Source organism: Lemur catta, chromosome 13 (assembly GCF_020740605.2).
Source record: "Lemur catta isolate mLemCat1 chromosome 13, mLemCat1.pri, whole genome shotgun sequence".
NCBI lineage: Eukaryota > Metazoa > Chordata > Mammalia > Primates > Lemuridae > Lemur > Lemur catta.
The window spans coordinates 79121853-79144547 of NC_059140.1; the positions used below are offsets into that span (position 1 = coordinate 79121853).

At 40.6% G+C, this 22695-nt stretch overlaps 1 protein-coding gene across 2 annotated transcripts in view; it reads left to right on the forward strand.

Annotated features, from left to right (window-relative positions):
- The first annotated feature begins 622 nt into the window (after nucleotides 1–622).
- Nucleotides 623–22695, forward strand: part of WASF3 (WASP family member 3) — an 86576-nt gene continuing 64503 nt past the window's right edge. Inside the window, exon 1 of one of the 2 annotated variants that reach the window (XM_045566933.1) lies at nucleotides 623–697. The gene's annotated coding sequence lies outside the window, so the exon portion shown is untranslated. The remainder of the gene's footprint in view (nucleotides 698–22695) is intronic. The other variant, XM_045566934.1, reaches the window with a different exon arrangement.

Here is a 22695-nt window from a genome sequence, read left to right on the forward strand (position 1 = left end):
TGGGGTTGAAAGAGATTGGATAGGGTGAATAAAGAGGGAAAGAGAATCTGTGGGAGGAGAAGATGAGAAGATTTTAAAGGCGGAACGTTAACGGATTTGACCGGGGCATAAAACCAACGGAAGACAGGGCTGTAATCCCTCGGGGCTGCCGAAGCCTCAGCCCCGCAGGACGTCTGACACTTCACAGGTAGACAGACCTCTGTTTCCGGGAGCCCCCAACCAGGCAAGATTGGAGTACAGGTGGAAACCCGAAGGGACTGCTGTGGGTACCCAGCAACCAGAGGTGATCTAAGGGCCCCAGCCCGAAGCTTCCCACCTCCAAGCGCTGGAAGAGACTGTCGGCCGGAGCCGGGGGCGGAGGACGAAGGGTGAGAGCCTCCTCCTCCGCAATGCCCCGCCCCTCGGCGCCGGCGCTCCGCGCTGCTGCGGCTCCCCATTGGTCCAGACGCTCGCCAATCCTGGGGAAGGGGCCCCGTGAGCGGGCCCTGGTTGGTGGAGCCGGCGCTGGGCCCCCCTCCGGTCTGGCCGGGCCCCCCGCCGGGAGGGGGCGTGGCCGCGGCCGTGGCCGGGCCGGAGGCGGCGTCGCTCGCGCCGCTGCGTGCGGTGGGGTGCGGGCGGGAGCGCCGGGCGGCCCCGGCGCGGCGGGACCATGGAGGTCGGAGCGCAGCCCGGGCGCCGGCGGCGGGACCGCGGACCGGTGAGTGCGGGCTGCGGCCGGCCCGGCTCTCCAGTCTGGGCTGCCCTTCCCGGCTCGGCTCCGGCCGGGCGGCTGCCGGGGGAGGGGCGGGCGCGGGGCCGGGTCCCCCGCGGGCAAGTGAAGTTGCTGCATCGCGCCGCGCGCTCCGGCCCGGCGGCGGGGCCCACTGCGGGCCGCGGCGCCGCCCCGCAACCCGGTTGCATCCTCGGTCCGGCGCCCGCGCCGCCCTGGGCTTCCCGCTGTGGCTCGCGGCCCGGCGGCCCTTCCCCGCGGCCCCACGCCCGGCCCTCCAGCCCCTCGCCGTCCGGGGCGCGCTCCCAGGACGCGGGGCAGCAGCCCGCCTGGCCGCAAGTGGCGCCCGGGCCTCTGCTCGCGCCCCACGCGCGACGCCTCTGGCCGCCCCGCGCGCGGGACCTTCGCGTCGCTCCAGCTCGTTGCGCCTCACCCGCGTCTGCTCCAGACCCCGCGTGCCCCCGCCCGGGTCCAGCCTCTTCTCCCTCGGCGGCGCCTTCCCGGTGCCGCGTGCGTGGCGGTGCGGGCGCCCCTCCCCGAGGCAGCGGGGCCGCGTGGCTCTCGGCCTCAGGGCCGCGCTCGGCTCTCCGAAGCCAGGAAGGAGGTCGGGCAGCCCCGGCGGAGAGGGCAGCGCGCCCCGGGGCCGCTCCGCCCGGGATCCTCCCCGGAGACTCTGCGCGGCGGGGCCGGCGCCTGTCCCTCGCGCCGCCTGTGTGCAGAGCTCAGCGGGGGCAGAATCTTCTCCTCTCCCACCGGGCTGCTCCACGGGCAATGGCGATGTCTTCGTGGTGTGGCCTCGCTGCATGGGATAGTTCCCCGGTGGAAAGCAGAGTTCTTAATTATTAAGAAACTATGCCCTGGGCTTAGGGATGAATGGGAGCATCTGATTTTCCTAGGTGCTGTTGAATGGAATAGGAATTGTTTCTCATTTTGGGATTAATTTTTACGTTGGCGGTTTACTTTCAGCCATAATTTTTTGGGTTTTCAAAAACTGAAAGGCCACTCTTTGCAGCTCTTCAAGTCAAATGCATAATAGAGCATGACATTCGGAATCCACATTTTATAAGGGGAGAGGCTAGCTATTTGAAATATTTTGCATCATAAAAATTAGGTTTGCCTAAAACTGCTAAAATGCCTTCGACTCTATGTCAAAACTAAGTTCAAAGTGTTGTAATTGACTTATCTTTCTGTTGCCTCTAGGGCAAATTCTATTGAAGGTTGGTTGCCTCTTTTTAGGTAGGCTTTACCCAGCTTTCCTTTTCTGGAAGTTTAACAATGCAGTGATTCTTTAAAGCTAGTTCTTTTATCTACTTGAGAGGTTAAACAAAAGAAAGCTGGGTTTGACCTTTCCCAAAGGCAGTCTCATTGTGTCCTCTTCAGCTCCCTTCTCCCAGGGTTCTCATAACTTCAATGTAATACTCATTTTTCTTCATTTTGAAAGATTTTTGATTTTCTTAATTGATATTCACAAAACCTGTGTCGTTTCAGATGTTTAAAGGTTGGAAAGTTTGGTTGACTTAATATATATATTTACCTTCCAATCTGTGGTTGTTCTAGAACTATATATAAAAATTGTTCTTGCACTTCCATTTGCTGATGTGAACTTGCTTAATGGTGTTCTTTTATCTGTTTGCTTAAAATTTACAACCTAATGCTCAGTGACGTGCTACACTGTTTTACACAATTCTGATAATAAAGATGGAACACGCCTTGCTACGTGGTCATGCCAACATTGTAGCCTCCTATCTATTGTCAGTGGGTCTTCATCATACTTTACAGTTCCCATAGAAACCTGCATGTGGCAAGTAACCTTTTGGCTATTGGCATATTTTGATTAAAATAATTGCATAGTGTAAGTATTAAAAGAATCGTCCTATTGGTGGTCAAGTACTAGTGGTCATCTTTAGAGCTCCAAGAACTTTCGTTGAAGCATACTCACAGAATATGATTTTACTTGGGAGGGGCTCTGCATTGTTATTAGGGACCTTAAATTACTCCACTTCTCAGTCCTTTTTCTTTAGTGGCCTGTTTGCTTCTTTAAAGTGAGGCTTTTTTTGGCTTTACTCTTGGGCATTTGGAACCAAATGCTGCTGGCAGTCATGCATTCTTCTTTCGGGCTTGTTCTTTGCATGTGACTTAATTTATGCAGGTAATACAGAAATATTTTATGCCAGAAATACATAAATAATACACATTGTAAAATGAATTTAATGTCATTATAGTAGAGAGATTTATGAAATAAAAGGCTTAGTTTCCTTTTCCCCTTATTGCTGCCCTAATCCTGTTTCTTCAGAGATAACCATACTGTGAAGTGTATCCTTCCACATTTTTTTCATTAACCTTTTATATTCAAAAACCATTTAGTGACTGCCTACTAAGACTGAGGCACTATTTTAATCACTGGGGTTGCAAAAATAAGAGACTAGAGCTTTCAAGATGTTCATAATTTACCAGGACAAGCAATTACGGTGTAGTGTGATAAGTACTGTGATAGAGCCAGTAATCAGTGAGGGATGTGGGAGCCTCACAGGCACAACCTCATCCATTCATTCATTCACTAAACTTTAGAGTTTATAATATGTGCTGCGGATACAGAGATAAACAGGGCAAATACCTCTCTCAGTCCCAGATGAGCTTGCTGTTCAGCGTGGGTGTCAGACAGTTGTAGCTGTTGGTTCAATGCAATGTATGGTAGGGGTCTGAAAGTGTCCAGCTCACAGGAGGACCACAAACCCAAGCGTAGGGGCTATTCAGAGATCAAGAAAAGCTTCCCAGAGGAAGTAGCATGAGAAGGAATTGGTCAAAATTTAGGCTGAGGAGAGAGTGTACAGGGAGATGGTCAGGGAGATGGTGCATTGGGGTAACTGAAAACAGCAAAAGTTCAGTGCCGCGGCATGGTAGAGTGCAAAGCCAGGGAAGTGGCCAGAGGTGAGGCAGGAGAAGTAACTAGGGCCGTGCCACGTGGGGCCTTCTGATTCCTGTTGTATGGTGTTTGGACCCCTGTGGGCAATCGGAGATGGTCGAAGAATTCTGAGCAAAAGAGGGTCGTGGTCAGTTTGCACTTTGGAGAATGGATTAGAAGGGGGAAGGCTGGAAGGAGGGAAATTTGAGGAGGTGGAACTGCAGGGACTTGGTGGTTGTGGGGGGTGCGTGTGTGTCTGTGTGACGCGAGGGGGGTATTTAGGTCAGTGTCCAGTTCTGGTTGGGTGGTTGGGTAATGGTGCCATCCTTAGATAGGGGGCGGCAGCATCTTTGTGGGGGAAAAAATGTTGGCTATGCTTGGCTGGGTGGTTTTAAGTGCCTGTGGGACATAATGTTCAGTTGGCTATGTTAGGGCTCTGGATATCAGGAGATGTCTGGACTAGAGATACAAATTTGAGCATTCTTAGCTGTCCCAAACAGTTTGAGAGTTCCCCGACTGTCAGCCAGGGTGCCACGGCAAACTCACAGGGAGCCTGGGGGGTGTTTTAAATTGTTGAGGAAAACGCAGCAATACTTCATATCTGTCTAACCCTGTGGAAACGTCTAGCTCAGGTAGTTAAGAGTTTCTAGACTAGATTGCACTCCATTCCTTTCAATGACCTCATCTTTGTGAAGAGGGGTTTGCTGTACCATGTGGATATCAGTGTGGATAGGAAATGAGGGAGGTGGTGTCCAGTCTGACTCCAGCTTTTGGGAGAAATGCAGTGCTCAACAAGTGCAGACTTACCACTAGTAAGTACTTGTGGTCATTTCAGAATGAAATAAAAATACTATTTTTCTCTGAATCGAAGTATACATTTTTCAAATGGGTGCGAAGTTGTTAGGACATAAATACTTAAGTTGCTATGCAGTTGTTGGTGAAAGGCCTAGCTAGATAATGGTTTAAAAGTTTCCGTTGGAGTTAGCCCTGGGATATGATTCGTGATTTTGGCAAAAGAAGTCTCAGGAGCCTTGTTGCTGTGGATTCCGGAATGAAGGGTGCTGAGGAGGGGAGCCGGTCAGTTCTTTCCAACACTGATTATGAAGAGGAGAGAATTGCATTAACTAGAGAGGGGCACTGGTGCAGGGAATTTCTTTTTTTTAAGCGGTGACTTTATTTTTCTCTTATTAAAAACTTTTTTAAAGAACATGTTTTGTCTTCCTTTCTCCAGACATGCTAGGAAAAGCTTGGCCTCGCTGGTCTTTCTCAGGGTGGGTTCTTCTCAGCCTGGCCTTGCCTTTTCCTAAGTGCTTGTGTCCCTTGAGGTCATAATATCTTTGTGACTGACTGTCCCCTGCTGTCCTGTTCTTCTGATTGAATACTTTCTCCTGTTGGTGCTTTCTCTGGTACTTAGCTCAATGCCAGTTTTGTTTGTTTTATGTCGGAGCCTATCCCCCTATCTTAATAGATATCCTTAGATGAGAATAATTTTTCCATACTCAGATTTCACTCTTAATCTTTGGAGTCAACCCTATTCTGTTTCTTTTTTTTCCTGGACCTGTGCCTATGCTCTTGGAGGTTAGCTCTTTTCTTCTGTTGACTCTTTTTTTTTTTTTTTTCTATTTTAAACATTTCAAACATCCCAGGGTATTTTCTCATCTTTCACATCTTCTGGAGGTTCTAGACCTTGGCTCTGTGCTCAGCAATTGGGATGATTTCTCAACTTTTTGAAATTTCCCTAGGGCCTGTTCTTAGGGTGCCCTCTGACCTCCTGGAGCAGTGGTCTTTAATTGACCTAAAGGTATCATCCATTGTATTATATGTTATTGAAAATTTAGTATTTTAGTTTTTTTCTTTTAGATTTTGCTCTATGTTTCTTTTCAGTTGGTCCACTAATGTTTGCTTGCCTACTATGTCTCAGACACTATTCTAGTTACTGGTGATAAGAATGTTTAATGCAACCAAGCTCCTGCCCTCAGAAAGCTTATGTTCTAGTGAGGTAAAAACAAAGGGTATGTCATCTTGCTAACTAGTTTACAAACTCTTTTTGGCAGGAACCAGATAGCATGGTGCCTTGTACGTCATCAGTGCTTAGTGTGTGTGTTCTAGCTTGTCAGATAAACTCTCAAACATTGTAGCATGTAAAGACCTTCATGTAGGTCTTTTTTTTTTTTTTTTTTTAAAGATGGGGTCTCACTATGTTGCCCAGGCTGGACTTCCATTCCTGGGCTTAAACAGTCCTTCCGCCTCAGCCTCCCAAGTAGCTGGGACTACAGGCGCACACCACCACTCCCAGCTTTCATTTAGGTCTTGACCTTAGTTCACTATGATAATGCCCAGTATCTTCTCACACTGGCTGACCTCTCACAGCCTTTGTGATCTTTGGTTTTTGTATACTTCTGTTTGCTAGCAGTTGAAAGCTGTACTGGATTTTTAGAAGTTGCTCCAGTACATGCTGAAGATTTTATTACCATGCTGCGGCAGTTCCATTTTAGTTCATCTCATAGCATCCTCTTGTTGAGAGCTGTTATCCATTTTGTGCACGTGAACAGCTCAGTGAAATTATATTGCAGTATGAAAGTATGGGTGTGATTGACTGCAAACTAGAATCTGTGTGGCTATATTTTATCAGCTAAATGGATGAAATGGTGCATTCTTTGCACATAGTAGATACTCAACAAGTATTTTTACATTGACTGAAAATGTCATGTATTTTGATTCACAATTATATAAAAAGCAGGACATTATCACTACTGTGTAATTTACAAAATTTGGTCTGATTCATTCTGTTCCACTGATAATCTTACTTATTTTCCAGCCCCTCAAAATATGTATGTGACAAGGCTGTTTTTGTTTTTTGCCTGTTTTGTTACATAGTTCTGTGTTAGGATGTTCCTTAGGCAGGTTTCAGTTCTGAATTGGCTGTGCACCTCTTTGCTGGGCTGTATTCTATCGTAAGTTTAGAGCTAATGTTTATGGAGGGGCTCATGGATTTAAATTGTTTTCTGTGGTGCATGGAAGAAACTCTAGTCCTCATTGAGGGATGACATTAACCAGAAAGGCAATAGCGAGTGTAACTTATGTTTGCGTCATCTGACTTCCTGTGTCATCAAAAGTAAGATCTTAATTTTGAGGGGAAGATTGTAATTTTCCAATGTAGGATACATGTCCATTTTTCATAGAAATAGAAAAATGCATTTTTTAAAAATAACCAACTCAGTAGAATTTAAAACATATCTGGGTTTTCCATAGTATTTGGCTTCATTTTTGCACACCTTTTAGAGTTAATTATCATGGTTTTTGATCTAAAGACCAGAAATACACAGAAACCCCCCAACTCCCCAGTCACCTGTCTTCAGATTTTAATTACACACTGCAAACAACATTGTTTCCCAAGGCTTCACTAAAATGTGAATTGTTCTTTGAGATATCCCAATGAGGAAGATTATTAAAATGTTACTCCTTTTCAAAAGTTGGCACTGCAATTTAGAATGGTTACAAGGTTTATCAATGATAATGAAGTTCATACCTGAGCTGTAATTAAAATTTTCATAGCTTCTCTGCTGTTTGTCTGTGTTGCGTTGCATGGGCTTAATTAAAAACTTCTTCCATTTCTGACATGTCTAGTTCCCTCCATACCCCTCCTCAAAAATATTTATGGAAACTTGTGCAAAACTTCAGAACATCATTTGAAGGAAATATATAGGGATTAGGCACTAAAGGGTTTAGAACAGCTATTAATACTTTACGTTAAGCTATGTTTATGGTTACTTTTTCTTGCCAGACAGGAATTTAGAAGTTTGTGGTTTTACTTCTTAGGCTATTTGGTTTCTAATGATTACCAGATTTCGTTTGAGCCAAAATATCTTGCCCTGCATTTTAATATTTACTCAACATTCTTTCTCTTTTTGGATGCTGTCATAACTCAGTTCAACTTGTATATAAATGAAACTTACAAATAGATTTTTGTTTAAATGAAATATGTACTTTATGCAGATTTCTATTGTCTGAGATATGATTTTATTGAATATAAACAGTGGAGGCTTATCTCACTTGTCCTCCATCAGATAAAGGTCTGAATTAGCTTACAGGAAATACTCATAAAGCTAAATATAGACAATCAGAAGTATATGAGGATCAGAAATGAAAACAACAAAACCTATACTGTTTTTTTGTTTTTTTCCTCATGGCTTGGACAATAGTTCAACAAAACCTGTACTTTAAATAAGGTTCAAGTCTCTGTGGTCAGTGTTTTAGACATGAGGGCTAACTGCTTCAATAACTGCAAGATTTCAGTGACTTAGCACAAGAAACATCTGTCTCTCACCAGTGTGGAAGCTTACGTCAGGGTGCTTGTGGGATGGCCTTCCACGTGGCTGTCCAGACAGTAAGCTTTTTTCCACCTTGTGACTCAGCCTCCCATAGGAGTTGGAAACCCGCTCACCTGGTGGGTGGGGAATAAGGGCAGAGTCCTGTGGGAGGTTTTTATGGGACAGCACACATTACTTTACATTGCGCTAGCTCAGGTTTGTCCTTGCTTAGCTTAGCTAGGAAACATAGCATAGCTGTGAACCCCGGGTGAGTAGGGCATGGGCATAGGTGGTGTAACTGGGCTCTGCTCCAGACTGCCTGGGAACTTGGCTGAGCGTCCTGGTGGCCACAGTGAAAGGGAGCCATGCTCATCTCTGTGCTGTAGTTCCCACCATCCATGAAGAACATACTAGTTTCCTTTCCTTAATATGTTCCCTGATTTCACCTTGGGGCTTTGTATTGGTTACATTGAAAAGTGTGGTAGGTGATGTGCTCAGTGGCATTTTTATAGTATATAGAACAGTGGTTCTTCTAAGGCTGATTAACATAATGTCCTTAAATGAAACAAAAATGTAACTTAATTAAAAACAATTCTGTAGAGGGTCAAACTAATGTGGTTTATATACTTTCTAGTGGTACAAATGAACACACTGTACATCCTTCAAACAGCCTTTCAGTAATGTAATTGATTTCAAATGGATTTTTTGGTGAAAGATGTATAGAAGATAGTTTAAGGTTATTGTTTCTGATAAACTTGAAGTTGCCAGTATTTTATGTTGTCAATTAAAGGTAGCTTTAGAGACCAAGAGAGAGACGATTGATTAATTCAAAGTCAATATACTGCAAGCCAAGCTTGTACTAGACCAGGGGTTGGTAAACTACAGCCTGTGGGCCACATCTGGCCCTTTGCCTGATTCTGTAAAGAAAATTGTACTGGAACACAGACATGCCTATTCCTTTATGTATCATCTGTGGCTTCTTTAGTGCTGCAGGGCAGAGCTGAGCTGGAATAAGTAGTGGCAACAGAGACTGTCTAGCCCACAGAGTATAAAATATTTACTATTTGGCCTCTTACAGGAAAAATTCCTGACTCCTGTTGTGGAGAACAAATTTTCTGCCTTTTCTTATGGGGCTCATATGATAGTAGGGGAGAAAAATAATAAACAACATGTAAGTATGTGTAGTAGTAATAGCTATAAAGAAAAAGTGAGGGAGGAGAGAGTGTCAGACACTGCCATTTTTGTTAGGGTGGTCAGGGTGTCACTCCGAGGTGACATTTGAGCAGAGATGTGAATGAAGGTAAAGGAGTGAGCCCGCTAGGCAAATATTTTGGGGAAGAGGCTCCTGGGGGGAGGAGCCGCAGGTACATACACCCCTGTGCTTGAGGAGCAGCAGGAGGGCAGTGTGCATGAGGGGGTCATGGTGACAGCAGTAGTAAAGGGCTGGATTCTGTAGGGCCACGTAGACTGGGGTGCACTTTGCATTTTGGATCTGAGGTGAAAAGCCACTGCAAGGTTTTGGGCAGGGAAATGATATTTTCCTTCAACTAAAAGAGTCGCTAGGACTGCTGTGTAGAGGACAGATTGTAGGGTAAGCTTCAGAGGAGGGTGTCTGTGTCCTGGGCATTCCCAGGTGCTGTAGCTATGAGGTGAATCAGATGGATCCTGGCCTTGAGGGGCTGATCACATAATAGCAGAGAGAGGAGATCACCGTACAGCACTGCTGTTGATGGAGAAGCGAAAGGCACCCTGGATGGCACGGAAGGGGAGCCTGGTCCAAACTGGGAGGTGGCGCCTGACTGGGAACGTGGAGGGCGTTAATCACGACTCTGATCCTATACCTGAGCTCCAAGGTTCTGGGAAGGACTGCTTGTGTGGAATAATTTTCCTCACCTGTTCGACCGCGTGAACAGGTTCTCAGCCAGATCCTCAGATTCTGCAAGAGCAGAGTTGGCTGTGGCTTTTGGGTCACGTGGCGATGCCAGCAAGTGTGGTCTGGAGCATTGGGGGTGAATGATTCTGAGGCTGCATCCAGGCTCAGTGGGTACGACGCCACGGGCACTGAAGGGCAGGGTGAGATTTGCCATCTTTGTCAGCAGGACCAAGATAATTTTGGTTTGGAAAAATTAGTACCATGGGCTGTAGAAAACTCTCAGTAAATTGTCTGGAATGTATTGTAGAGCATTGCTGCTTTCCCCGTGTGCCTGGCAGTGTGAATTAGTTGCAAAATGTTCTTCTGCATAATTAAACAAATTGGTCTTCCTGTCTGGAGTTATTAGATATGACCCAATTAAACGTTGGGTGATGTCTGTAAAAATGATTTAATTTTTGAGATAAATGGTACTACACCATTTCGATAATAATTAGCTGAAAAAATATTGTCATTTAGAGAGGATATTTGCCTTTCAGTTCTCTATAAAAGGGTGTCCAGGTCATCCAGAAAGAGTATTAGTGATCATAATCTGCAGAATACATATTCTTTGCAAGTACACTGGATGTTCACCCAAGCTTTTAGCTTGTTGGGGCAAAAGCAAGTTTCAGCATGGTTTAGAGGATTGAAATCAAACAGAAGTGTTTTCTAAATTAAACTAAAATCAATAGGAAAAGGTAACTAGAAAATTGTTTATAAATAACTTGTGATCAAAGCAGATATTATATTACAATGAGAATTAGAAAATTTTAGAAATAGTTTGATTAGCCTTAATATAAAAATACTGTATATCAAAGTTTGTGGGGTGCAGCTAAAGTCACACTCAGAGGAAAATTTATAGCATAGGCTATATATTAGGAAAGAAGAAAACCTGAAAAATACTTAGTGATCTGAGCATTTATTTCAAGAAGTTAGAAAAGAATAGCAAACTAAACCCAGAAGAAGTAGGCAGACATTAAAAAAGGAGAAATTGGTAAAATAGAAAACAAATACATAGTAGAGAACATCTGCAATGCTAGTTCTTTTGAAAAGACTGATGACATCAATAAATTAGGTGAGATTAAAAAAGGCAGAAGGCACAAATAACCAATATTAGCAATGAGAAAAGGGAATATCGCAAAAGATACTAAAGGTTTTTCACAAGATATTACGAACATTTATGCTTGTAAATTTTAACTTTAGGTTAAATGGAGAAATTCTTCCCTTCAGTGTGGTTTTGTTATTCATTTAAATTGCACCTAGATCATTTGTGTTAGTGTCCCTTCCCCATCCTGTTGATTTGATTTTCTTTATAACACACTAATATTTTTAACATGCTTCCAAAAGTGCAAACTGTACAAAAAGTTACAGTTTCAGAGAAGTATCACTCATATCCCTTTGATCCTGCCCTTCCTCACCTTTATGGATAACCAACCTCACTGTTTTCTGGTTTCTTTTGTGAAGATAAGAAAATATATCCATGTTTTATTTCTCTTTCTCTCAAAACCAGAAAGTAGCAGACTGTATATGTTCTGTTGTACTTTGCTTTTTTTTTCATTAAAAGTATACCCTAGAAATTACTCTGTATCAGTTCTTAGAGCCCTTCTTCATTACTTAATTTTACAGTTACGTAGTGCTGTCCACATAGTGTGAATATAATGTAGTTGATCACCTAGTCTTCTATGCTTGGACATTTAGGTAGTTTCCAATATTTTGCAATTATAGTACAAATAGTGTTGCTATGAGCAACCTTGTACATATGTATTTTTGTATTGCAGGAGGTTTAACTTGAGGCTAAAGTCCTCAGAGTTGGATTTCTGGGTTGAAGGATAAATGCATATGTAATTTTGTTAAATACTGCCAAATTCCGCTCCATATAGATGGTACCATTTTGTGTTGCTATGAGCAGTGAGTGCCTATTTCTTTATAGCTTTGCCAATTAGAATATATTGTCAAACTTCTGAATTTTTACCAGGCTAATGGGTAAAAAATCTTGGTGTAGTTTAATTGCGTTTCCCTTTTTATGGCTAAAGTTGAAGATCCTTTCGTGTGTTTAAGGGAAATTTTTATAGTTTTTTGAGAATTGTCTATTGTCCATTTTTTTCTATAGGATTTCTGTTCCTTTCCCATTCAGTTTTTACAAGTTCTTTTTATGGACTGGGTGTGGTGGCTCACAGCTATGATCCTAGCACTTTGGGATGCTGAGGCAGGAGTTGGAGGCCAGGAGTTGAGACCAGCCTGGGCAACATAACAAGACCCTGTCTCTACAAAAATGAGAAAGTTAGCTGGGCACCCCTAACTTCTCTGAGACCTGTGAGTAATAAACTTCTGTTTCATGCATTTTGCCTTCATTTCCTTGTTGTGTCTTGTTTGACACGACATACTGTAGTGTTGTTCTCAATGTTATTTAATGTCTTTAACAAATCATAACAATCATGAATGGGCATTGCATTTTATGTAATGCATTTTCTGCATCTATTGAGATGATCATGTAATTTTTGTCCTTTATTGATATTATATAGCATGTTGATTTTTGGAGGTTGAACCAAGCTTGTATTCCTGGCATAAATCTCACTTTTTTGTGGTGTATAATCCCTTTATATGTTGCTTGATTTAGTTTGATGATATTTTGTTGAGGAATTTTACATCTGTATTCATGAAGGATATTGATCTGTAGTTTTCTGTTTTTGTCTCGCTTTGGTGTCAGGATAAAACTGGCTTTATAGATTGAGTTGGGAAGTGTTTCTTCTTTTGTTTTCTGGAAGAATTTATGAATTGATATTTCTTCCTTAAACATTGACCTGTGAGGCCATTTGGGCCTGAGCTTTTCTTTGTGGGAAGATTGTTAATTACTAATGCAGTCTTTTAATTTGTTATAGGTTTTATTCAGCTTTTTTCCTTTTTAAGTCAGTTTTGTTAATTTATATTTCCTGGGATTTTTCTTTTGATCCAAGTTGCCTAGTTTGGTGGCATAAATTACTTCATTGTATTCCCTTATAATTCTTATAAACTTTTTGTAATTGGTAGTGATCGATATCTTTGTTTTTATTCCTTATTTTGCGAATTCGTGTGCACATGCATGCGCACATGTGTCCTCTCTCTCCATTTTCTGGTCAATCTTGCTAAAAGTTTGTCAGTTTTGTTAATCTCAAACCATCTAGGTAGGATTTAACCTTAAGATTGTTTTTTAAAAAAATCATTATCTGATGTCTGTGACTGCCTTTTCAACTCTAGAATTTTAGAATGATGTTTGTCTAAGTCTGTCTTTAGAATGTGAAACTCATATTTTCAAAAACAAGAAGAAGACAGAAACTAGATTAAAATATAAAAGTAAGTAAAATATCCAAACTAGAGAAGGGGAAAGATGGTGATGATTATCATAAGCAAACTATAGTAATTATTATTTTTGATGACCATTAGTTAATTTTTTGGGTAGTAGACAAATATTAGGCCATTAAATACAAAATTCATGATTTTGAATCAAAAGTATAGTATATTGTGTCTCAAACAATAAGCAGTACAATTAAAGTAGCCGCCTAAACTATCATAACAGTTTTGCCATCTTAACCGTAGCTTGTTTATGCCTGCAGCAATGAAGCCTGGAGAGCGAGTGGCAATGAAATTGTGAAAGGTGTTTCTACAGCTTGTTGAGAATTGAGTATTTTTCCTTACAAGAAGTGGTCCAAAGCCTGGAAGAAGTTGTGGTTACTTGGTGTAAGGTCTGGTGAATATGGTATATGACAGAGTGTTTCCAAGTCCGGCTTCTGTAGTTTGAGTAGTGTCATTTATGTGACATGTGGTCAAGTGTTGTCTTGGAAGAGGATTGGCCTGTCTCTGTTTGACCAATTTCAGCTGCTTAATGGCAAGCATCCTCATCATTTCATCCAAGTGGGTAGATATCCACTGTAATCGATTGACCAGGTTTCATGAAGCTGTAGTGGATAATACCAGCACTGGACCACCAAACAGACACCATTAGCTTTTTGTGATGAATATTTGGTTTTGGACTGTGTTTTGGCATTTCATCTTTGTCCAGCCATTGTGTGAACACTTGCTATTGTCAAAAAGAATCCATTTTTCATCATGTGTAACAATACGGTGTAGAAATCGTTCACCTTTACATTGCTTTGAGACAGTTTCTGTTCTGACACTCATTTAATTCATGCAGAACACATCTGTCCAGCTTCTTTACTTTGCCCATTTGTTTCCAATGGTCCAGTATTTTTGGAATAGTAACATCAAACCTTGCTGCTAATTCACACGTAAGTTGAGATGGATTCACTTCCACTACAGCTTTCAGCTCATCATTATCCACCTTAGTCAATAACTTAATACATTCAAATATTTTAATATTCTGTGGAATATATAGGTGGGTAGTCTGGTTCCAGACAGATGTTAAATTGAAGTGCCAAGGATAGGAAACAGAGTTGAAAGTAATAGAATTCCTTTTACTGCGGAGACATTTATTTTTTGGGTTGTTTTGCAGATATAACAATATCTTTATCTTGTCTAATTTACTACTATTTTTGTGTCTCAGTGAATTCCTGAAAAAGAAAAAAAAAAACAACAACACAATTCTCTATGTATACCCCGCCCCCTGCCCAGTGTTTGACGTGATAAACCTGTCTGATTACCCTTTTCCACCAGGAGAGGACATTCCCAGTCGTTAGTGTGAGCACTGATTGTGCTTGGTCACCAGAAACGAATGAACTAGCAAGCAAAACGAATGAATGAGCTCAGAAAAGAATGAAACTGAATCATGCTGAAAAATATAAATGATTTTTTTAGGTTGCCTTTATTTCCGAAACATTAGATATTCAAAATTGGAGGTGCCTGTATATCCAGTAATTAAGGCAGTTCTTACTATGCATTTTTGGCTTTCCAGTGTTTAAGATTTTATTAAAAAACTCTTAAACTTTTACTGCTAGAAGAGTATGAGGATAGGCTCTTATTAATATGAATGTGTGCAAACATTGGCATTTGTGGTTTTCTTGTCTCAGAAGTGCTATAACATAATGTAGATTTAAAATATGTGCAGTTTTCTGTTTTTCTCAAGATGTTCAGTTCTTTTTCAGAAATCTGAATCTCAACAAATGGTGCTAAACTTTCCATGGGCTTTGTCTAAAACTGGCCAAGCATTGGATTCCTATTAATATTTCTTTTGTAGATCCAATTAACGTTCACATATTATTTCTGAAGTGTTGGATTTCATAAGTTATTTTTTGTTGCTTGTTGATATTTTGGTTATGTGGGAGGGGGCCTAATTCTAGTGTCAGCCTCAGAGTATTTCTGGTAATTTTGAAATTTATTTTTTTAAGATTGTTTTGCAGGCACTGGTTGTTGACAAAATGAGGAACTCATGTCTGAATGGATAGAATGTGATTTCTTTTCCTGAATTGAATAGAATTTGATTAATTTGACTATCTTTATTAAAATGCTAAATAATAAATTTAGCAGATTTCATTGCAATTTATGTTGACAGAATTTTTGAAGTGGTAATCTGAGCAGTTACCCTAGTTCAACCACAGTTTTTTGTAGTTGAGTGAATAGAAATCCAGAAAGATTTGAGTTGACCAAAGCATTTTGATCTGTTTTTTTTCCTCTTGCCTGGAGAAACCAATAGGAAAACTTTCACTTTTATTGCAGAGCCACTCTCTTTTAGTTGTTTGGCATTTTGATTAAAACTTTATTAAAGCCTGAGCAAGGGTGAGACCCCATCTCTACAAAAAAATAGAAAAATTAGGTGGGCGTGTTGGCACGAGTCTAGTACCCCAGCTCCTCAGGAGGCTGAGGCAGGAGGATCGCTGGAGTCCGGGAGTTGGAGATTGCAGTGAACTAATATGATGCCACTGCATTCTAGCCAGGGGAACAGAGTGAGACCCTGTCTCCACAAAAGAAAAAGCTTTATTAAAAATAAAAAAGTGCTGTTAAAAAAGGTTAAAAAACCACTGCTTCTGTGGGGAAGGGGTCCCAAGGAGATATGTTGTCAATGGAAGGCAATCAGAATCTGTTGACTTTAAAAAAAAGAAAAAAAAAAATTGGCACCTACTAGAGATTCTTTCCTTGACAAATCATTTGCTGTAAACTGGGCTTCAGTATCATGAGAGTAGACGGTGACATTTGGAATATTGAATACAGAGGAAAATACAGTGATTCTTCAGCCTTTGCTTTGGCATATGATGTTAGCTAGTATGGACTTAACTATGCTGAAATTACCTTCGGCTCCTAAAAGCATGGAATAAAGGAAGTTTGTGTGAATAGTTGGTAGATTTATGGTTTATAGACACTAAGTTCTGTTATTCATCAGCTTCCTCTTTAGAAGTTCTTGAGCTAAATTTGTGGTTCACCTTAAGCCAGTGTATAGATCTAAAGGGATGCTTTTTGGCATGAGTCTCATTTCTAGCTTGTTTGGTGCTTCTAGTCTTTTTTCTTCTTCGCTTCCAATAAATGTTATCTTGCTTTTTGAACACAGTGGGATATACCCAAAGGCAATCCTGTGGATGGTTCCTGACTAGACTTCACCTCTTTGTAGGTTTTGGGCTCGATCACCTGTGAGAACTGATGAGACAGAAGGTACCTGGTGAGGAGCAGGGACTTTGGGGCCAGCCTGGTTTGGATTCACATCTTGGCTCAGCTGTTCGTTAGCTGTGTGATTTGGGGGACGTTTCTTAACTTGAGTGAGCCTTGATTCCTTCATTGAAAAAAAAAAAATCCTTACCCCACAGGGTAGTTTGTAAGGAGTACACTTAAGTAAGGGAATGTAAATAATAAATAAAGTGCTGAGTACAGTACCAAGAATAGAATACTGCCCAGTAACCGGCAGAGTAAAGAACAGCTACAGCAGGAAAATCCCTAAGAAACCTTCAGATCTGTGTTTGTGTTCAGACACACTCTGGAAGAGAGGGCAAAAACAACCGAGATGTCTTGTTTCGCTGTTAACGTATCCTCCGTAGGATAGATACTTTGAGAGCATAATTAGTAAGAAAGATGAGGACAGGCACCTCTATGGATGCTAAAATGGGAGCAGAAGGAAATTAATGCTAAGGTAGTAATTTGAAGCCTGGGATCTTAGTGAAAAGATAGTAATAGCTGTGGTACCGTGGCTTGCACAGAATGTGAGTAACATGTATTAGTTTTCATAAGTCTGCATGTTTGTGTAATGATTTATAGTTGTAAGTAGCTTTAATTACATGATCTCAGGTGATATTTACAACAAGACTGTAAGATAGCTTATTATTCAGATGATCCTGGCTCTCATGAGTGCAATTTCCAAAAGGAGATAGCAAGGATCGGAAGAAACAGAATTATTTTCCTTAATGGGTAAGAAACAAAGGTTCTCACATGTACACATAGCAAGTGGTTCAGGAATTCCTGATTCTAGTGTAGGGCTCTTTTTCCTATAGTGTTTGTTGTTACTTTGTTTTTGCTCAAAATGGGAGTACTTGAAGATGCAGACTAGCATAACTAGAGTAGAAGACGTAGGGCTGCAGCAAGAGCACAGGGCCCCTGAGCCCAAGTAGGAGTTCTTTTCTGCTAGGTGCTGTCTTTCAAGGAAAATTCCTTATTTCATTACAAATTATGAGTTTGATTATATTATTTATTCTTTCTTTGAGCACTTTTTCATAAAAGTGGACCTGAACACACTCTCTTAGGGAGTTTGGACTTTAAATGACCCTCTGTATCCATTTCTAGAATGTCCCCTTTCCTTTTCTTAAAGCCTGGACTGTCTCTTGAAGTCACTCCAGCTTTGTTGTAGTTTGCTTTTGTGATCCAGAGGCTGCCTGAAGACCATTTCATTCTCTTCAGGTAGCCACAGTGGGTAGTAAGGAAGTGTGGTTGCCATTCAAGTAGCCCAGAAAGGTTTGCAGTGCAGAAGCTGAAAGGGTTGACCAGAGACGTGACCCACTTGGAAAGGTTCTGAAAACTCAATTCAGTGAAGAACATTTGGGCTCTATGCACTGGACCTGGGACCTCCAGTAAGATAGTTCATTTTTGCCCTTGTAAGTGGTATTTCCCCACCTCCCTGAGAAAACAAAATACACACACTTGGTTTTGTGGCATTGTGAAGATCTATTATAGCAAGCATCATAACAAAGACACTTCCTTCCAGATGTCTTTTTTTCTCTCTCATCATAGTTAATCACTTAGTTGCAAGGGACCAGTAAGTTAACAGGATGGTGGAGCAATTTTCCTATTGCTTTTCCTTTTTTTTTTTTTTTTCTTTTTTTGAGATAGCGTCTTATTCTGTCACCCAGGCTGGAGTGCATAGCTCACTGCAACCTCAAACTCCTGGCCTCAAGTGATCCTCCTGCCTCAGCCTCTTCAGTAGCTGGGACTACAGGCATGGCCCACCATGCCTGGCTAGTTTTTCTATTTTTAGTAGAGATGGGGTTTTGCTCTTGCTCAGGCTGGTCTCGAACTCCTGATCTCAAGCGATCCTCCCACCTTGGCTTCCCAGAGTGCTAGGATTACAGGCGTGAGCTACTGCCTGCGACCTTCGTATTGCTTTTTCTTGGCTAGTATGGTTTCTGCTGGAACACAGGTGAAACATCGCAGGGTTTAAAGATCTTTACTCTGAAAACCCCTGAATGTAGCAAATGAGAATATCTTGTTAATTCCCAGGAAACATTTCCTAAGAGTACTTCTCTTGAGTGCTTGTTTGTAAACCAAAAATGTGATTTTAATTTCCAGTACTATACAGTGAACACAATTTTTTATGTAATACTAGTCATAGAATTTGGAATGAAAACTATGAGGCCTCTGTTAACCTCATCTAGATTGGATACATACACTGCACTATATTGAGAGTTCTGGTTGTTAACCAGTGGAATTATTTATCACAGAAATTAATTGGAGCTTATTGGAGTTGACTTGTAATTTCAGCCATTTCTTTGTAATTACCAGGTAAAAGGGTGATTTGTCTTGAGCTCAATTATCTCTGTAAGTTAAAATAAGGAACTTATAAAATATCTTCAAGTTTTATGCTCAGTTATCTAGGAAACACAGCCAGCAAAGAAACATGTGAGATAATTATTCAGAAGTTGTAGTTGCTAGTGGTAGTGTGTTCAAGGTATATACAAGACAAGACATTTTGGAATCTCTTGCAAAGTCAGTATTGCCCTGTATATTGACCTTACCAAAAGTCATTACTGTTTCGAGGTCTTTACTGCTCTGATGGTTCTAATAACTATATCAGATAAATGTCAAGAGAGTAGAGGAATACTAGCAATACTAGTATTCCCAGTATCATCTAGGAAGAGAGTGTAGTTAGGTGGCAGATTCCCTCCTTCGAATCAGAGCTTCCGTCGTAACATAGGTGATATAGTTTTCCCAATCATTAGTGTGGAAAGTAAAAAGAAAGAAAAAACTTTTAAAAAATGGACTGAAATGAAGAAAGGCAACTCATAAATAATGTAGATCATTAAATATGAAATGTCTGATTTTGAATCAAAAGTGTAGTTTATTATATCTCAGACAAGAAGCAGTACAATTAAAGTGTGCACCTGAACTATGAAAGTGAAATGTCAGAGATACCAGCTGTCAAACTTAGCACTTAAGGAAATCAGACATATCCTATTTAATAACCTAATATTTTTGTGTCAAAAAGGAAAAACAAATTGATAACTTGGAGAAATACCAGATATGGATAAAGGGGAAAAGTCCATGGAAGTAAAAACCAGTGGAAATCAAGATGATACTGAACTAAGGATCTGAATGCAGACAGCAGCTGTGAACGTTACCTGTGGACGGAGTGCCTTGTTGAGCTGATGTGCTGTTAGGGTAGTGCTTTCAGGTTTTAGGTTCAATCACTTTGGTATACCCATAAATGAGTTTTAAGAAAATCACATGGTTAGCTGTGGTTTGCTTATAGTAGTAAGTTAGATAACTTCAGTTTTACTGTATTTAGTTATATGGGAAGATTTGAAGATTGAAGCATGATTGTCTGTTACTGCTGTTGGTAAGCGGACATCCTTACCTCATGGTCTGTTTGACTAATAAGTTAGTTTTTAAGTGTCTGGAAGGCAGAAGACTGGTTCTTCATCTCAAGTTTTGCATAATGCCCTCTGTATAGTTGGTGTTCAGTGTTCTCTGTTGATGTTATAAATTTGGTAACTATTCACTGTCAAACCTACATATTGGCAGTAAGACCATACATCCTGCAGTAAGCCTAGAAAAACCTGTTGACCAGTTATTGCTTTACTGTGTGTATGGTCTACTAAAATTACACTATGACCCCCAGATGTGCAGTGAAACACCTTGCCCTATTTATTGTGTGGCTGGCAGTTTCTAATGTGAGTGGAGGTAACAGCTGAGTGTGGTGTTGTGGAAAACTTACTTCATAGGTCTAGGCAAGAAAGAAAGGTTTAAGATTGTTACCATGGGTTCTGTTAGAATACTTGGTATTTATTGTTTTAAGAGCTTTCTTCCAAGTGACCTCGGATTGCGTGGGATAGAGGGAGAGCTGTACTTGGATGCCATAGAGCCAAGCTTTGCATCCTGGAAAGAATTGTAATACCCTGAAGGGACCTCATTTGATACATAATCGTGACTTTGTTTATATATACATTTTCTGTAATGAGATAACAGTTGATTTTTTTCAGGTTGCTTACTGTTTGGCTTTTATTGTTTTTCAATCATGTTTTGAAAGAACTTCTCCATTTCAAGATTGTTAAAAAAAATTTCTGTGTTTCTTTTAGTCCTTTAGCAGTTTCAGTACATTTTTGCTACATTTGAAACTTCGTTTGGTATAAGGGGTTATGTAAGGACTCCATTTGACTTTTTTCTCCTAATGGGTATCCAGTTGTTGTTACAGTAGCGTTTAATGAAGAAACCTTAGCCTAGTGATTTAAAATGCCATATCCGTCTAATACTGAGTCCCTATGTATGTGTTAGGCAGTTTCTGCATTTTCTAATCTGTTCCATTATAGGTTTATTGACTCAGATGACTTCAACACTATATTATTTTAATTATTGTAGATTTATAATGTTTTAGTATCTGGTGAGGGATACTCTCTACTCTTTATTCTTTTTCAGAATTATTCTATCTTCATTTGTTTTTCCAAATGGACTTTAAAATCCACTTGTCTATTTCCTAAGAGAGTTGTCAGAAATACTTAAGAAAAACCTTCCCTCCAGGTTGAATTATTAGAGCCTCGTCTGTCTTATAAATCAGGAGATTTGGTTTTGAGACCTTGTTCTGACATTAACTGGCTCTGGAATAAAAAGATTAGATTCATGTTTTACTGTTTTACAGATGCTTGGAGGCGCTTTTAAAAGAATTACCGTGTCCTTACCACTTTTTTTTGTCTTTATTTTCTCAGTCACTACATACAGCTATTGTAAAAGTCCTCAACTTTTTTTTTTTTTTTTTAGCATTGTAGAGGGGGTCCTCATATTTGCAAAAGTTGGAAACAACTGAATTAGAGTTCCATGAGCCCTTTTTTATTTTAAAATTCAATTCTAAATACTTAAAAGGTGGAATATCATCAATTCAGTCAAGTATTGAATTTAAATATTTGTAGCCATGAAAGGGCTACTCTACTGAGAGAAACTACAGAAATGGCTCTTGGCAAGATCATTTGTCTGTTTCTTTCTTTTCCTCTGTGACCAGTTGGTGTTTTGAAAGGAAGCATATTGTCTAGATTTTCAGAGTTCTCCAAAAACAAGATGGGGGAGTACGTTATTTTTGAAGCATGTAACATGATTGCATCTTCAGCAGAATTAAGTGCTTTGAAAGCTGGAATCCTTTGTGTTGTCAGAGTTGACTATTATGATTGAAATAAGTATGTATATATCTTCTTCCCCTTTTGAGTGTTCATTGTTAGATTGAGAAGAGCGGCTAGACAGAATGATTGGTTTATGGGAGAAGACAATCAAGGCTGTGATAATTCTCAGAAGTCAAGCTTGACATTTTGAAGGGCACATCAGATCTATAGTTTGTGCCAGATTGGAAAATAATGGAGCAAATGAAGAGAAAAAATGGGCCTTCATCTGTTGGTGAATGGCAGTTACCATTAAAATGAGTTTTTAAAATTAAGAGACCAAAAGTTTTTTTTGTCTCTTTTAGAAAATTACTTTGAGAATTCATTGATTTAAGGTTGCTATAGGACTTAAAAAAAAGAGTTTACCAGAAATTTTATAATCCCATCAAGAATAATATTCTGAAGTAGAGGATGAGGTTTGGAATTTATTGAGTCTAGTTACAACAGACTTAGTCTATTGAAGAGCTGTAAATAATGCTCTTAAGCAGGAGTAAATATAATCAGATAAGTAGATATAAATTAGCATTATTGAAATTAGAAAGATGAGAAAAGGGAGTTTAGGAAAGAATGTAAGCAGAAAATTATCCTGGAGTATATATTTGAAAAAATTAAAGTGGAAGTCAGGTTATTGAATCCTCAAATGCTGTTTGTTTGTGTGCCAAATAGGAATAGAATATGCCAGGAATGTGGGGCTTCTTCAGGTGAAGGTCTGGATGTATTTTATGTTTCCACTGTCCAAAAGCACATGTGACCAGATGAAACCAGAAATACACGGTCCCATTTTGACATTCCTGGGAGGGACACTGTGGCCCGGTTTGTGTAGTGTCTGTCCTGGTCCAGTTAGCTGTGGCCAGGAGGTCAGGGGTAAGGGATTACCCTTCCTCATGTTTCTAACAAATCAAGTGGTATCCCCAAATTGACTTCTGTTTCAGCTGTCATCACAGATTACATTTGGGGGGATACATATTTCTTTCCTCTAGGGTCTAATTTGATCTTGTGAACCCTTCTGCTGTCTTAGAACGCTTGACAGTCTGCACTTCCCGTAGTAATGTGTAAGAGGGTAGGTACCTGTATCTTCCCCCATCCTGGCAACATGGGAATTT